The sequence below is a fragment of the Nipponia nippon genome, unplaced genomic scaffold (assembly GCF_047370975.1).
Source record: "Nipponia nippon isolate SJK-2023a ecotype South Korea unplaced genomic scaffold, ASM4737097v1 scaffold_3, whole genome shotgun sequence".
NCBI classification, from domain to species: Eukaryota; Metazoa; Chordata; class Aves; order Pelecaniformes; family Threskiornithidae; genus Nipponia; species Nipponia nippon.
The window spans coordinates 90,102,387-90,118,407 of NW_028262347.1; the positions used below are offsets into that span (position 1 = coordinate 90,102,387).

General features: G+C 49.1%; 1 long non-coding RNA gene across 1 annotated transcript; it reads right to left on the minus strand.

The window, feature by feature from the left end:
• Window positions 1-1,506: 1,506 nt before the first annotated feature.
• On the minus strand, window positions 1,507-9,960 carry LOC148054763 (uncharacterized). Its single transcript, XR_015706342.1, has 3 exons — window positions 9,624-9,960; window positions 9,125-9,439; window positions 1,507-1,578 (listed from the first exon to the last, which is right to left on the minus strand). It is a non-coding gene; the product is annotated as an uncharacterized LOC148054763 (long non-coding RNA).
• Window positions 9,961-16,021: the final 6,061 nt, after the last annotated feature.

Below are 16,021 nucleotides of genomic sequence, written 5' to 3' on the forward strand. Positions count from 1 at the left end.
ATATGTCAAGTCTAGGCAGGAACTCGAAAATGGAGTAGAGCTATGATTTGTGTTCCCATTGAAGGGAAAAGGTTGAAATTTAAAAACAGTTGAACTCAGTTTTGATCTGATCATTGGACAAGAGACACTTAGAAGATATTTCATTTGTATTGTATTTTAAATTTAAACCAAAATAGTTCCTGTTTCTTCTTGCTTGGACTAAAAAGAAAGTCCAACAGTCCTGATCTGGACTAGTCAAATCAGGCATTTTCCAATGTTCTACAAGTCTGGATCCTGGACTTCAGTGCTTTTCCATCACAAGCCTGTATAGCTTTACCTCTTGCTTTTACAAGCTGCTACATTACAAATCCATTTTAGTCTGACAAGAGACTGTACCTCCTACATCTGTACACAGGTCTAAATACACTGATTACGAGACAACATTACCTACAGCAAAGACAGACCCCTTCATTATTTCATCCACCACTATCCCACTGTTGACCATACTTAAATACAGTTTGATATGCGTACCACCAGACACTGTGAAAGACCTCACATTAGGCACCAAAGAGAACCAAGGGAGAAAACACAGAAGATGAAAATGCTGCTTTCAGATGCTCATCCAGACACAACTTTCCCTGCCTCTTTCTTTTCAAGATGAGCTTCAGCTACTCAGTTTGGATATACACATTCAAAGTCTCCCAAAACTCCATCGACTTTGGATGTGAGTGGTAGCTGGCACTTCTCTGTTTTTTTCTACACAGTCAAATGCATCAAAAGACAATGAGGAAGGCTGCATGATTCATAGTAATGGAATGAAATGCCATTCACAAATGTTTTTTCCATAGCAATTTGTCATTTATTGTATTGAAACCACTTCAGAAGATGTGTCTCAAAGAGCCTTTTGATATTAGTGTGATTAAAAACATAACGCAATTAAGCAGTCCCATAATATTTCTGTATGTTATATGAGCGGGACCTTGAGTGACCACTTCATTCAACCCCCTGATAAATGGCCACTTCTAACAGAAGGCTGTTATTCCGCAAGATGCCTCAGATAGTTGTATAACACCAAGGAATTCAAATCTTCTTACCCCAGAGGCATTTTGGCTCACCAAAATTTAGCTGTCCAGCTTTGGTGTTGGGTCTAGCCTATGTGTCTCAAACCTTCTCAAATCAGCCAAGAAAGATGCACCTCTCAAGAGCCAGTCTGCCTACTTCAAAATTGATGTCTAAAATTAACAGGAACATTTGCCCTCTAGATGTATCTTTGTCTCTTTATTGACTATCTAGATGTCTACCTGCATGTCTATCACTTTTCCTGCTGTTTCTGTCATGTGCAGAATTAGTATTTACATATGTGCCCGACTTGTTACACACATCTCTGTATTGCTTTCCTATACCTCAAGCACACTGTTACGCAAGTATGCGTAACTTTGCATTCATATACTACACAGCATTAAAAAAGCTTTCAACAAGAGGTTGACAAAGAAGGCCCTTTCAAAGTGCCAGCCATCCCAGATCCCTACCTGCCGGGCAGTTGCATCGCTGGTGTGTGTCTCGAACTTCTCGATGTCTTGGCAAGTGGAACTTTAATTTCTGTCAAGGGAGGAAAAAGAGCAAAAGGATTCATTAGTACTGTTGAAACCAAAGCCTCAAATTCTTGGAAAAGTGGGACTGGGGGGTGCTGCCCAAGTAGAGATGGGAGAGACAGAGCAGAATAGTTTGGGAACGAAGAAAGGCATTAAAGTTCATAGTCTTTAACTAGAAATGTGGGGTTTGATTGGAAGCAGGCTGAGGGAGTTTCGTAATGGCCTCCAAATGTGGTCCTCCTGGCAGGCATTACAAAATCAAGAGCCAGAAGTGGCGAATAAAGAGGTGACTGTGTCCTCAGGAGAAAGGCACATTTCTCAGAAGACCCACTCAGCAGATGAAAAATGGAGATCTGAAGCAGGTACTCATCTCCCTTGCAGCAGACTCCTTATGCTCACGGAGACACCTGGATGGACAAAAGGGTCCCACTGAAAAATTGTGGCTGAAGGTAGCCTGAAAACAGCAACGGCATTTCCCAAAACTTTCAGAGGCTGTGAAGCTTAATTTTTCTCCAAGTGCAGAACAAGACAAAACCTATCAAGAGCTTCCACAAGGGGGGATCATGTCAAAATGTTCATTTCCAATGAGTTTGGATTTCTAATGGTGCCAGCGTGTCAGTCTCCTGCTCTCTGGCCCCATCTGTGTAACTCTTACAGGGGTGATAAGAGTCCCCCTGAGGCCACCGCATCTTTCCTCACTGGATATGTCATTAAAATTGACCCATGTCCTGAGCAAAATGCACTTTAGGGACAGCATCCACACCACCCCTCATACACTTTATTAAAATAACTGTGATTTAGTGAAGAAAATGCAAATCAATCCAAGTAAGTTATTCATTAATGCCTGTGAACCGCACTTGGTTAATGATTTGAGATGACTTGAGAAGACTGAGCTGCCGGGGTGCCTGTGCTAAGGAGTCACTCCCTCTTCCCTTCTAACCCTCAAGCCCAACTCTTCATCCCAGTTGCATCTTCTTATTGTCTGACCTACTTCACAACCAGGGCCAACATTTCAAAAGAAATAGGCTTATGTTGGGCTCAATGGAAGCCCATGCCCAGCATCATAGAGAAATGACTTGATTTTCACAAGTAAGTGAGCACCTTCCTGCAAGAAGGCATCAGTTTGGGGAAAATTTCTTTTAGAGAGGAAAAAAATAAAGCAACATATTTCTGCCTGGGATGAGGAAAGGCAGAACTGGCTGGAACACGTCCATTTTTCACTTTGAAAGGACTGGCTTCCTTATTGCAAGTCAAAATCAGTAAGGGTTGTTGTGACTGACTAGAAATTGAGTATTTTCAGAACTTTTTTTTTGCATGGTAGACTGAAATGTTTTGATAGTGAGTTGATTTGATATCAGGGCAAGGAGAAGGTTTCACATGAGGAGAATTGCCAGTTCCCATACAGCATTTTATCTGTGTTTACCTTCTCAGTTTAAAAGCACAGATATATGAATCTTTGTATTTGGGCACATTCCCATCTAGCTGCCACCTCCAGATGGCATGGCTCTGCTCCGCAGCACTGCCTGGCTTCAAACACTTTGTGCTAATGGTCAAACATGGGCACAAATAGGACAGCAGAGCCTTTATTTGGATACTCGCACTGGTATGTAGACATACGCGTTCCCATTTCCATCTACACATGTGCCAACCAAAATGTCGGAACACGAGACTGCCACATTTGGGTGGGATTCTCATGTTGGGGAATCGGGCTTAGCACATGGAAGGGGTGATGGTTCACACAGGCAGGAGCAGAAAGTCATTTCCTAACCAGCGAGGGTCTGACACACTGCAGACAGAAATCTGCCAGGAAACATGCAACAGATCCTTGCCCCACCAAGTGCAGAGGCACCCCAGGGGCTAGAGGGGAACAGACAGGGGAAAGGCAGAGTTCAGGTTTGCTGCAAGAAGCCTTGGCTGGGTTGCTCTGCCAGCGCACAAGTTGAGGAGCAGCATAACTGGACTTACCAGGGGAAGTGATGACCCAGCAGGACTTGAGCACAACCGGGTGAGGAACAGGAATGATAGCATTTCCCCACAACTATCTGCAGGGTTGGGGTAGTGGAAACACCTGGGACAACTGAAATAGCCTTCTCAAGGATGGGGGCCCCTCAGCAAGGAGATGTGGGTGCTGTTGGGCAGGGCTAAGGAGCACAACCCCAAACACTGGTACCATTCAGCCATCATACACTCACTGGCCTTGGGCATCTTCCCCATCCCTGGCCATCGCAGTGCCTCCCTGGAGCCCAGGAGCTCTGCACATCCCTGGGGAGTGCAAAGGGCAGTGGTGCCGTGGGATTGCTCCCCTTCAGTGGGAGGCAAAACCTACCAGGAATTTAGGAGCGCCTGGAGTTCAGTTTCCTGCACAGTCTATTAAACAAACATTGACTGCAACAGAAAAAATCCTTGGCTTCTGGAGACCTCAGTTCAACTTTGGGTTGAGATGGTGAAACAAAATGAATTCCCAGCCTTTTCTGCTTCCCTCATTACCACCGTGCAAAATACCGCCTGATCCAACACGAGAAGCTGGCTTTGCTCAGGAGAGCAAAAAGAAAGGGCTTTCCTTTAAAACTGGCCTTTCGAAGAGAAAACTTTCATTCCCAGGTAACAGAAAACCATTCAATTTTAGGGCAAGGTTGACTCCTGCAAGCAAAAATAAAACAACATGGTCTCTGGGAATCTACTGTTTGTGATCTCCTTTCTGGGATCTGGGGGTTTGCTTTTTCACCTGAGGGACACCTAGAGCATGAAACATCAGAGCAGCAACTGGCCACCTTTCAGAAATGCTAAAAGCACTTCTTACAGAGAGGATTGGCTTGTCACCATAGCCTGCTTGCTCTTGCCTGTCATGTTTTCCAGTGACATAATGGCTGCGCCTTCCCCTACACATATGAAAGTGGCTGAAAAAGACTTTGCCAGCACTGGGGCCACAGCTCCCACGTGGGGAAACATGCACCTCTGTGTATTTAGGGAGCCACCACACATCGCTGACTGTGGAAGAAAGGGGAAAACCCTCTGTCTGCAAGAGGGCAAAGGCAGGAGGGTCGGGCTGAAACACATGCTGGCAACAGGCAACAAAGCTAGCACGGGCTTTTCCCGCGGGTTTTGTTAACTCACTGCTAGCATGACAGGACAGGGCTGGCTTGAGTGGACAGAGCAGTGAAAGCAAGACCTCTTCTGACATTAAAGGACCATGGCTGTGGCCTCCTAAACCTTGCAAGTGCCTGTCTATTTTGGATGGGGACTTGAGATTAGGTGAAAGAGACGGCACTTCTTCAAAGGGGGCAGATTAATAGCTCTTTAGCAGACCTAGTTGTTTGCAGTCACCCGGGGCGGTGAAATCATTTCCCACCACTATCTCCAACAGCTAAAAGAAACATGTCTCAAATAGATAATCTATTACAACCCATCAGGAGGATTTCAAGGGCTGGTGGTTTTGTTAACTCTCATTGTTTTATCTCCAATTTAGCTGTTTTTTCTTAAAGGCCCAGCTCCTGGAACTGCAGGACTATGTGGCATAGAGCAAAAGCAAGCAGTGAGCCCTCCTAGATGGAGCAAAAAGCTTGGAAATAACACCATCTAGGTTCAAGGATTGCAGGCAGCTGGAAGGAAACAGGACTTAGCTACGAGAGCAATTGGAAGAAAAAATATATCTCATGATTTTGGGGTGGAAAACACTAAGGTAAAGATCAAGGCAGGGGATGCTTAGAGCATCTTGCTGACCCTGGGAAGCAGAATTGAGCAGTGTGCTTTGAGACACTGAAGCAAAAGAAGGAAAAAAAAAGCTTTACGTTGGGAGGGAAAGGGATTTTTCAGGTGTCCCTGCTTTGCTCACATAAGTAAGGAGAGAGTCCCAGGGAAATGAGCCTATTGGGAAAGCAGTGAGGATCAATGCTCCCTCCCCATCCATGGCACAGCCCCTGAATCCCTTCAGAATCACCAAAGGCACAACAAATACCTTCAACACAACCCCCTGAGAGGCTCATCACGGTGCAGAGAGGCAGTTGGTCTTCCCCCGGGCTTTACAGGATAACTGCTGTTGTGTTAAACACACACTTCAATTTCTACAAGCACACAAATACTGTGGGTTGTTTTTTTTTTTTTTACCAGTAGCAGCACTGAATCCATCCTGCTCTCCACCCTGCCGAGCTTTTGGCAAGCAAAATAGTACCAAATGTTACCCAGCATGGGAAAGGACCTCGTTTTCTTATTTGGAAAGCTTTGCCATTCCTGCAAATGCCAGTAGTGAGTTTATTTGTGCTGTTTGTATGAATTTCTGATGCCCCATAAATGCAGAGGAATTCCTACATGGAGCTAAAGTTCTCCCTGAACTACCTGCATCTGGCCCATTCCACACAGATGTTTTTGTGGGAAAACTTAGCCAATTTGTGTCTGGTAGAAAATTCCCCTCTGGTATTCGCTGACACCAGGCAGAGGTTTACAAAGAAGTGAGTGAAGCAGCACTGGTCAGGCTGCTTCTGGGAATGCATGTTTCACCCTCTCCTCGCTCATCCTGAGCTGAGATGGAAACTGCCACAGCCAGCCGCGGGTGCTCCAAAACTGGGCTCCAAGACTGGGAAAACATCCCCACCAGCTGGCTTAAAATTAACGTTTTAAACAAACCAACCCAGCTCCTCTCCCTGCCAGTTTGCTTTATTTTTTCTTGTCCAGAAGAAAGGCACCTAACAGGACTTTAGCATTTCGTACTTTTCAGTGCAATCCGTACAGTGTACCCACCGCTGCTTGCAGACCCCTGGGGACCTCTGGGGCACACCTGGGCACAAACGTAGCACAGTCTGGAGGACACCACATGCTCCAGCTCGGAGCACAGAACAGTATGGGTTTTGAGCATAACCTCAGCTAGCTCCTCTATCAGCCCTTGCAGACTTTGCTTCTTCACATCCCTCCAGCTGATCTTCATAGCCACCAGAGCTAGAAATCTGCTCCTGTGCCCATGGCTCCCCTCACTTTCCACCTTCCTGCCAGGCTCAGACCAGCTCTTTCCAAAGCCAGGGTTTCTTTAAAGCTTTGCTATTTTATTTTGTGATGGATAACACTGAGCTGGCAGCTGTGAAACCCATTAAGGTCGAAACACCAGGAAACTCTGCAAGGATGTGGCAGGGAGAGGCAGCGAGGGTCTGAGCAGGGGAGAACGAAAATCCTGCTTTCACGTCCGTCACGGCAAGCCCAGCCACAGCCCCTGTCCCCGCAGTCCTGCTCGGCACTGTCTCTTGCTTTCCTCATTTTTCTTCTCCCATCCTTTCCCTGCTCCCCTTTATCTTTCCTGTTTTTCTCCATCCTTCCAGCCAGTCCAGGAGACCCATCCAACTTAGCCCCATTAGACCTAATGAAAAGGAGGATGAGGAAGATTTGTTTTTCTTTTCTAAGCAAAAGCCCCATATGCCACCCCAATATCTGTCCACCAGCAGACCCCCACCTTGCACCTCGAGCCACTTGGCCCACGCCAGTGCCTCTGGATGAGGTGCGGAGGTCTGAAGCAGCTGTTTTAGGAGCTTAGCTGAAGCTGGCAGCAGAGTCCGGGAGGGTCTCTTCTCCCCTAAGCAGCAGACCTTCCCAGGTGTAAAGGGACAGGAGACCTGTGCCAGGCACCCCTGCTCCTCCACAGGCTCCAGCACCTTTCTCCAAGCTATTTTTAAAGCTGTAGCCCAGCGGGGAGCTGGTAACTCCGGTGGTACCCGGGAGCAAGTGCTGGCCCCTCAAGTAGTGGTTTCTGTCCCACAGCTGCTCCTCACACTGGCTGCGGGGGGGCTGGGGCCACCCCCAGGGGCTCAGGAGGGGCTACTCAGAAAAGAGGGGTGCTGCCGGGCACGTGGGCATCATGAGAGCCCCATTTCCTTGCTAAGCCAGGCTATAAAAAAGCAGAAAGGTGCTGCGGCCAGCAGAGCCAGCAGGACGCAGGGGGCCATCCGGCCCCGGGCACCGCTCCCAGGAGGCGTCCTGTGGCACGTCTCAAATCACTTGGTAGAGATAAACTGTGACTTCCCAGGAGACTCGTGCCAGCAGCAACGAGGGGAACACTGCCCGTTATCTCCTGCCTGGCAGCGGGGAAGGAGTCCCTTGTGCAAGGGTGCAACCACAGTGCACAGGTCCAGCCACTTGCAACACTTCTGCTTCCCCAAAAGGCTTTTCTCTGTGTGGTATTGCCCCATGGCCCCTGTGTCCCTCTTATTCCTCATCCAAAGAGGCCACTCAAAACCACATCCCTCAGCTCCTACAGTGTTTGCTAACTCGAGGTTCACAGCTTTTGGCTGCAAACCCCAGTCGATCCAGGGACTGCTCCCATGAGACCCATAAATGGTAGCCGAGCCTGTCAGCTGTAGGTTTAAACTCCTTACAGCAGACCTTCGCTGCTCCTAGAAAGCGTGGAGGGGTCCCCAGGTCCCCCCAGGTGCCAGGCAGCACTGCCCGGAGGCAGGTCCCAATAGCCACCACTCTGATCATCCCGTTCCTCACCTCATTTGGCAATAGCAACACACAAGATTTTTTCAGACACAAACAGTTTTGGGGCTAGCCCCGGGGATCTCTGCAGCCTCTCTCATACCAAAGCTGGAGTAAACAGAGAAAAGGAGAGGTGGGTGGAAACAGCCCCAGCTCTGAATCTTAGCTCTGAGCCTCCCCCAGAGCTGTGGAAACAGGTCAACGTGGACCTGCCTGGAGAGTTCAGAGATGTGAGCCACCATTTGCTCCCTGACACATGTCAAAACTGCTTCAAAACCCCGACCAGGCGAGGAATCCTGCAGGAAACTCATCCTGCCCAGGGCAGAGGAGCCCGGGCAGCCCCCAGCAGCATCAGCACAGCAAAGTAAAAGGTGTCAGCAACAAAAAATCTGCACTTTTTATCCCTCTTTACTGACCTTCTGAAGCTAAGGCTTCTTCAGAAGCAGCTCTCCCCCATCCTCAGAGGAAGAGCCCACTGGCTTCAGTGGAGTTTGGATGGTGCTCAAGAGGGCATAGCACAGCCATATGCTCTGCACTGATGCTCTGGCAGTACCAGAAACTATCCTGGCAATGCCAGCATGTCTCATTTTCCTGAGCCAGGAGCCATGGAAGGGGTCAGGGCTGGCACAGCAGCAAAGCCAGCCCGTCACAACATTGGTGTGTTTGCGGTTACCTCCTGCTGTAGCCACGCAGGCTGTGGTGTGCCTTGCCTGTCCCTCTCCTGGGGCTCAAACCCACAGTGAATTCCCAGGTTTAACCTCTAGCTCTAACTCTTTTGGCAGGCAATGCCACCAGTCACCAAATGGAGGGGGCTGGAGGCTCTTCCCTCCCTGCCAGGACCAGGGATGAGGTTTCCCCCTTTGCAAAGTGCCGAGGCTCAGTCACAGCATAGGCTGGGGCAGAGGGAAGCAAACACCAGGCAGGTTTGAGAGGTGGGAGGGACCTGAAGGCACGGGAAATTCAACCTAGCAGCATCACTTGTGCAGAAACACATTTTTAAGGGAGGAAAAAGAACAGATAACACAACTATGCAAGCATGCACGTGCCTAAAATCTATAGTACTGCAAACTATACAGGCAAAAAGAAAGGACACCGACCTCATCAAGCAGTTGGTCAACTCTTCCCAAAATAGCTGTCTCCATTTGGTCTGCTGAGAGCCAGGCAGGGAGCTGTGTGGGTCTGTCTGCTTCCAAGTGGGACACGCGGGACTGCAGATCGGAGGTCCGAAAGTACAGCAGGAGGCTCAGCACCAGAGAAAGCAGGGAGACGCCAGGCAGCCCCGAGCCCAGCAGGAGAGGGAGGCGGCAGCATCTCTCCCCATCGCCGGTCCTGGGGGGAGCCACACACCCCCTGTCAAAAGCTGTTTCGCCGACGCCTTTCCAGCTCTTCTCCTCCAACATTCCCTCCCTGTCCTGAGAAACAATAAATAAATAAATAGAATAAATAAAGCCTCACTCCTACTCTGAGAAGCACAATCCAGAAGGCATAGAAAAAGAGCGTCCAAGGGGATCCCAGTGCCAGTAAATGACAAATAACAGCAATAATGACAAAAGTGGATGGGGGGGTCTTTAAAAAATAAAAACAAACCACACACACATAAAAGGGGTGCAGAAAAAAAGGATCCAACTGCAGCAAAGAGTGAGAGAGGGAAAAAATATCTGATCAGGACTTTTTTTTTTTTTCCCTCCCTTCCTATGTTTCAGTCTTTTGGTTCGCTGGTAGGTTTTTGTTTCCTTCTAAGCTGCCAGTTTCAGTTCCTTCGCAGACCGGCCAGGAGCTCGCACATGAAAGTCCCCATTAGAGAGAGGTAATTCTCAGCTGCTCCGGCGATGTTGTGCTCTGGCTGATCGTGGCTCCCCTGTAACATGACACACTCCCTCCGAACTACGGGGCTGGGATGAGCGAGCTGCGCGGCTTCCCAAAGCAACCTCCTCTGCTCGCCCTCTCTCTCCACCTCTCCCTTGCTGCATGATTTATTTATTTATGCAAAGTGCCGGGGTGGGATCGGGCAGTGGGACGCCCCTGTCCCACTCGGTCCCCAAACCACCTCTCTGCCGCCAGCCCTTCCCTTTGAAGTGACTCTCGCAGAGGTTATTTATAGTGGCAGGAAAGAGATTGTAAAGCAGAGGCTGGGCTCACACCAGCCTGCGTCTTTCTTTCCTCCCCGCAGCTGAAGGGCACTTTATGGGATGGTGCAAACGGGCTGTTGCATCCCCCATGCAGACCCTGGGGCAGCCCTGAGGCACCAGCGGTGGGATATTTACACCCCAATATTTTGAGGAGAGCAGCCAGGCAGGGTGAGAACCAGAGGGAAACATCTGGAAACAAGAGCTGGCAGCTGAGGGCTCTGCAAAAAACAACCAAAGGGCAGCAGGGAGCAACACCCCAGGCAGGCAAGCTGCAGTGCAAGGGGGGAACCTTTTGGGCTTGATTTGGGCATACAACCTGCTGAGCCTGGGGGCACCGAGAGCATCCAGAGGAGTTAATCTGCTGAGGCCCTCTAGTGAAGCAGAGCTTCCTGACGCCTCCTCCGTGTCCCACCAGGCATGGGGCGCCAGACAGAAAACCCCCTTGGCGGGGAGCAGTCTCCCCAATACGTGCCGTAGGGCAGCTCTGAGCCATACGTCTGGGAAACAAAGCCTCTTTCTGTTCTTCGGGAGCAAGGGAGGCCCACCTCTCCCAATTTTTCCGAGCATGACATACAATATTTTATCCTCCAGGGTGATATGCAGGCTCTGCTGAGTCCGTCTGTCCGTCCTTTGATCCCCTTCTTGAGCGCACACAGCAGCGAGGCAGCGCGGGGCCCGCTGTGGTGCACAGTCATTAAAACTCGGGCAGCAAATTGGTCTCTTAAAATCTGGCTCCCTTGTGGCTCTTTCGCTGTCATTTACACGTTTTAAATGAAGATTTTGCGTGCACTCTGTGCTGGAGATTACTGGCAGAGAAGACTCATATTCATCTCTCACCCGGTCTCCTTTTCAGAGGGCTGGAAGAAATAGACCTTCTGGGAGCAGGTTAAAGCGAGCACGAGCTGTTTCTTCTCCACCAGACAAACCCTTGGAGGGCCCGGTAGCACACAGCCCTGATTCTTTGAATGGCCTCATGCCTTTCACAGCCACTCGCTTCCCAAAATGGGGTTTTAGCGTCTGCGAGGCAGGAAATCCTTTCTTTATTTCTTTTAGCAGGTTTCTTGTCATCTCGCTGCTCAAATTCGCATTGCTGCTCCGGCATCCATGGAAAACACCCCTCTGATGGCTGCAGCCTTTCAACAGTTTCTCATATGAATGAGGCAGAGCTGTGTAACCCACAGACCCAGCACACGAAGGGTGTCTGCTCATTTGGGAGGCACAGCCATCCCAGTCTCCTACCCCCTGCTCGGTCTCTTCCCAGCTATGCCTGTGTTAGCAGCCTATTTCTTTGTGAAAGGAAAAGGAGTCTGTGGCTCTGCCAGAGAAAAACCGTGGTCCATGGAGTTACCCAAGATGCCATCTGCCATCACAGCAGATAAGCGGACAGTGAGAAATGAAGGGGAGATGCTTAGAGGCTGATGATACAGTGTTTGGGAAGCAGAGATCTACACAGGGAAATAACAGTTGGCAGCTGGGATGCTGGGCATCCTAGAGACCTCTGAAGTACGCTACTTCAGACTGGGGTTGAATTACTGATGATTGCAGCTACCTGCCTGTCTTATACATAGCTTCACCAAAAGCCGTGTCTCTCTCTTTCCTTTATACCAGTCTGAGCACTAAAGTCACAAAAACGCACCCTCTAAGCTGAAAACGGAAATCTGCTGGGTGTCTACATTTCATTTACCCACACTGGCTGGGGAGAGCTCTCTGTTCTCTCGCTCTGATTTGCGATAGAGATCCTGCTGTCCAGACACGAGCATCGCCTGAATGACTGTATAAGTGCCTTTTCCTGCCTCCCCGCCAGCCCCTCTCCAGCTGATCAGTTCATTTAGGGGCTATGTCATAGCTGCTGCAGGCTGGGGAGCTGCACTCAGCCGAGTTTCACGCGGAAGCCTTAGCTGCAGATGTGCAGGAGGGTAATTTTTCTATCCGTGAGGCATTAAGGAGCACTGTCATCCCATGCCAATACAAATGGACTAATTTAACTATGAATCTGAGCCAACTGCGCATGTTGAGTCTGCAGCACTGCACGCTAAACGAGCTGCCTCCAGAGATGGGCCCCGGCACGTGGAGTCATCTCATCGCTCCTTGAGTTGAGCACGGCCCAACCTTCAGCTCTCAGCAGCCTCAGAGGAGGTGGGTGCTGGCCTGAAACCAGTCCTCTTGCAAGTTCATGACCCTCGAGGCTGGTAAAGTAGAAGCAGATGCTCAGTTGCAATCAAAGGGAGTGATTTCACTGACCGGTGACTCCGGGAGCAGCCTAGACTGCCCTCGATATGCTGAGCTTGAGGCTATATCCCTCTCTCCTCAGGAAGGTTGATGCAATTCCTTACAAGGACAGCAATCACACACTTCCACCACTTGTAACAGGTCCTCTGGGGCAGTTATGGACCTCAGCACAAAGATGCAATGAAATCTGGAGCAAATATAAAGCAATATATACCTTCCAAAGCAGCTGAACCCCTCTGTACAATGAAAGAAAGCGTTTCACATCTAGCACATGGCACGGGGGCAACTGACGTGATGGACATGGTTATGTACAGGTATGCAAGCCTCCAGGTTTGTCAGTCTGTAGCTGGTACTTTGTCCTTCTCAGGGACATTTGTACATGGGCAAAGTGCCTTACAGAGAGGTTGCCCAGTGCTGCTCTGCAACAGATGTGCAGTGTTCACAAAGGGGCATGATGTGCGGGGATTCCTCGCAGCGCACAGTGTGGTCTCGTTGCAAGAGACCATAAACCCTCTTTGACCCCAGGTAGGTACCATGGGCATAAACCACGCCACAGGCCAGAAATGGAAGAGCCGGGCATGGATGAGGTTCTCGCTTCTATGCACATAGTTCAAGCCAACAAAGTATCTACAGCAGGTCTTCATTTGGCCTGAAAAGGGGTGGGCAACAGCAGCAGGCCTTCCTCACTTTCCTTCGCTTTAAGCAGAGCTTTTCATAAAAAAAAAAAAAAAAGGTGCCATTCCTGTCACTAACTGGAAGTTGAAGCCAACTGCATGGAGATGGTCGTGCGCTTGATCCCACCAGTAATCTCCAAAACTGCTTGAGGAGAACTTCCTGTTTTCAGGCCATTTACTAGGGAGAAAAACCTCACCCCACTTCTTTTTCTTTCTGTTGTTTTTTTTTCCCCCCTCAGGAAACGTGGAGATCTTGATGTGCTCGAACGAGCCATTAACTAGCAGCCGACATCTCCAGCTATTGTAAATATATTAACTCAAGGCCTTTCGCTGCGTTTATTAGACTTGAACAACATCTGGAAACAGATGTTTTCTGAGCACAAAGGAGAGGAGGGAGGAGGGGAAAAAAACAAGGGGGAGAAAAAAAGGACTCTTGCAAGTGGAAGTGCATGGGTCTGCAGATCATCCCTTTGCAAAATGCTGCTCAGATGGAGGACTGCGAGGGGCTGAGGCCAGTGTGGCCACATCCCTCCTAATCAAGACAGCGAGACCAGGACATCTAGGGGGGCCTGTTTGAGACAAACAGTATTGGGGGAATAGAAAGACTCACATCTGCTTTCAGGGCCCTTGTGAGGAACGGTCATAGGGCTCTCACAAAAATGGGATATTGGGGGGGGAGACATTTTTGGGTTTTTTTCCTTTCCTGGTCATGGACTTTCTTAGTCCTCAGTTGCTCTGTGCCCCACAGACCTCCAGGCTCATGGCGGGGCAATGTCACCTTCCCGGCAGCTTGGCAGCATCTGCCAGAGAGACTCACAGAGTGGGCAAGGTCTAGGGTCCCCATGGGACACCACCACACCGTCCCATCTGCCCCAAGCAGCCCTTCCTCAAGGGAAAGCAGAGTGGAAATCTCCCATCCCAAGGACGGTGAAGGACCGAAGGGTCCTGCTCTGACTTGGAGTCTCAATGCCACGGCTCAAGTTTAGACAATATTTAGAGAATTACATCATGTTACTGGGGGCAAAAAGCAAGCAGGCACATGCGTACTTAAAAATATATCCCATGACGTTATTGGTGAAACTCCATTCTCAGCTAGACGCTCTTTAACTTAGGTACCAGAGATGCCTAAGGTACAATCAAAGTCTGAGATCAAAGCTTCCTTGCATTTCTTTTGAGGGAAATGCTGTTGCACCCATACACATACCCTTTTTTTTTTAAAAAAAAGCAAAAACACACAACAAAAAACACAACCAGTATTTTGTCATCTTTAACCCCATGTTCACCTCTGACATCTCCAGCCCTGTCTCTCCTCTGATATGCGGCTACCAATGCTTTGCTGGTCAGGAATATTGAGTATTACCTACCTAATTCAGCAGATGTTTATAGGAAGTATTAAGTAGCCTATGGAGCAGAACAATTCCCGCCCGAGGAGCTGCTCTAACCCATTGTGGAGTTATAGAATAAAGACACATTTGATCCTTTGGGAAAAGGGTTATGAAAATACATGGAAAAAATGTACTGTCCATGCATAGTAATATCATGGCTGTTTTCAATCACTTGGTCTCCTACAAAACAAAAGGGCTCACTGCACAATATAAACTCCTAGCCTCGACAACAGCAAGGGCAGAAAGGAAGAAGTGAAGCTAGTAGTATCTGGATGGGGCTTTGTATTTTCATAACCCTAAAATGCCTGAGCTCATTGTTGCCTCCTTCCCATCAAAGCCAAACCAGCTTCATGCAGCCACAGGGGTGGGAACCTGTCCCTGGAGCTGTGTGAGAACAACTGAGCAGAGCCAGGGGAAGGAGCGGGAGCCCAGCCACCAGCAGCTCCTGCAGACGGTGGGTCAGAGCCTCTAAGCAAACCCCGGTTTTGCACAGTTTGGGGCCAACCCTTCCCAAAGGCCGACAACCCCCTTCTCCCTCACCCCCCGCAGAGGAAAAGCTTTGCAGAGAGAGAGCTCCAGGCAGCAACTGGTGGACACACAGTTAAGCTGCCCACACTCCTCATGTTTTAAACTAACCTCTCACCTTTTGTTCAGAAGATGAGGGGAACGGCTCCAAGCAAACCAAGCTCTGCACCCTTCTTTGTGGAGGAAGGAACTTTTCTCCCCAACAGAAGCATTTCATGGCCAAGGTTGGGGTGGGGAGAAGTTTTACTTCTTTTCAGTAGTAGTTTGCTTGGGTTTTTTCCTCCTAGTTTGGAGCTGATTTTTAATAGGTCATGCTCAGTGCTGTTGGAGTCTGTAGAGATGGTCATCTCTGCTGGCCTAATTTTCACTGTTATCTTGGTTCTTGCAGAGCCTGGGTGGGAAAGAGAAGCTAATTAAGAAGAACAACGTTGCTACAAATAAGACAAGAAAAAGCCTCCATCCCTGCAGCACTATTCCCCATATCTCGCTAGCTTAAAAATACACACAGCAGCATGGAGGAGATGGGTTTTACTCAGGTCTGAGGTATACCTACCCCAGGAAAACTGCTTTGGAAACACTTGTCATTTTGGTGAACCTGGGAAATCCCTGGTACAGACCATCACTACAAGCTCTGAGCACAGCTAGAGCAGTGCAAAGCATTAGCCATAGTGGAGGCACTCAGACTGAATGCTCAAAACCTGCTCATACAGGTGGAAAAATAAGGCTAAGATTTTCAAGCATGAAACCAGCAGAGCCAGCTCCAAGGGTGAGAAGCAGCTATCCCTGGAACACAATGTTCTCCAGTACAAGGCTGGAGCTCCGAGAAGGAGCTCCTCAGTTCCCCAGTGCAACTCCCCTCGGCCCCTTGCTGAGCAGAAAACCTCCCTTTATTAAAGCCAAGCTCAAGCATTGAATGCTCAGTTAGTTACTCATGCACCGAGGTGCTCGCCACGGTACATTGGCCCGCATGGGACTGATAAGTCAGAGCACTGATTTGCATTTGGATTTACCATTAAATAGTTTAGTGAGAAGCTACTGCTGAATCCCTTCAG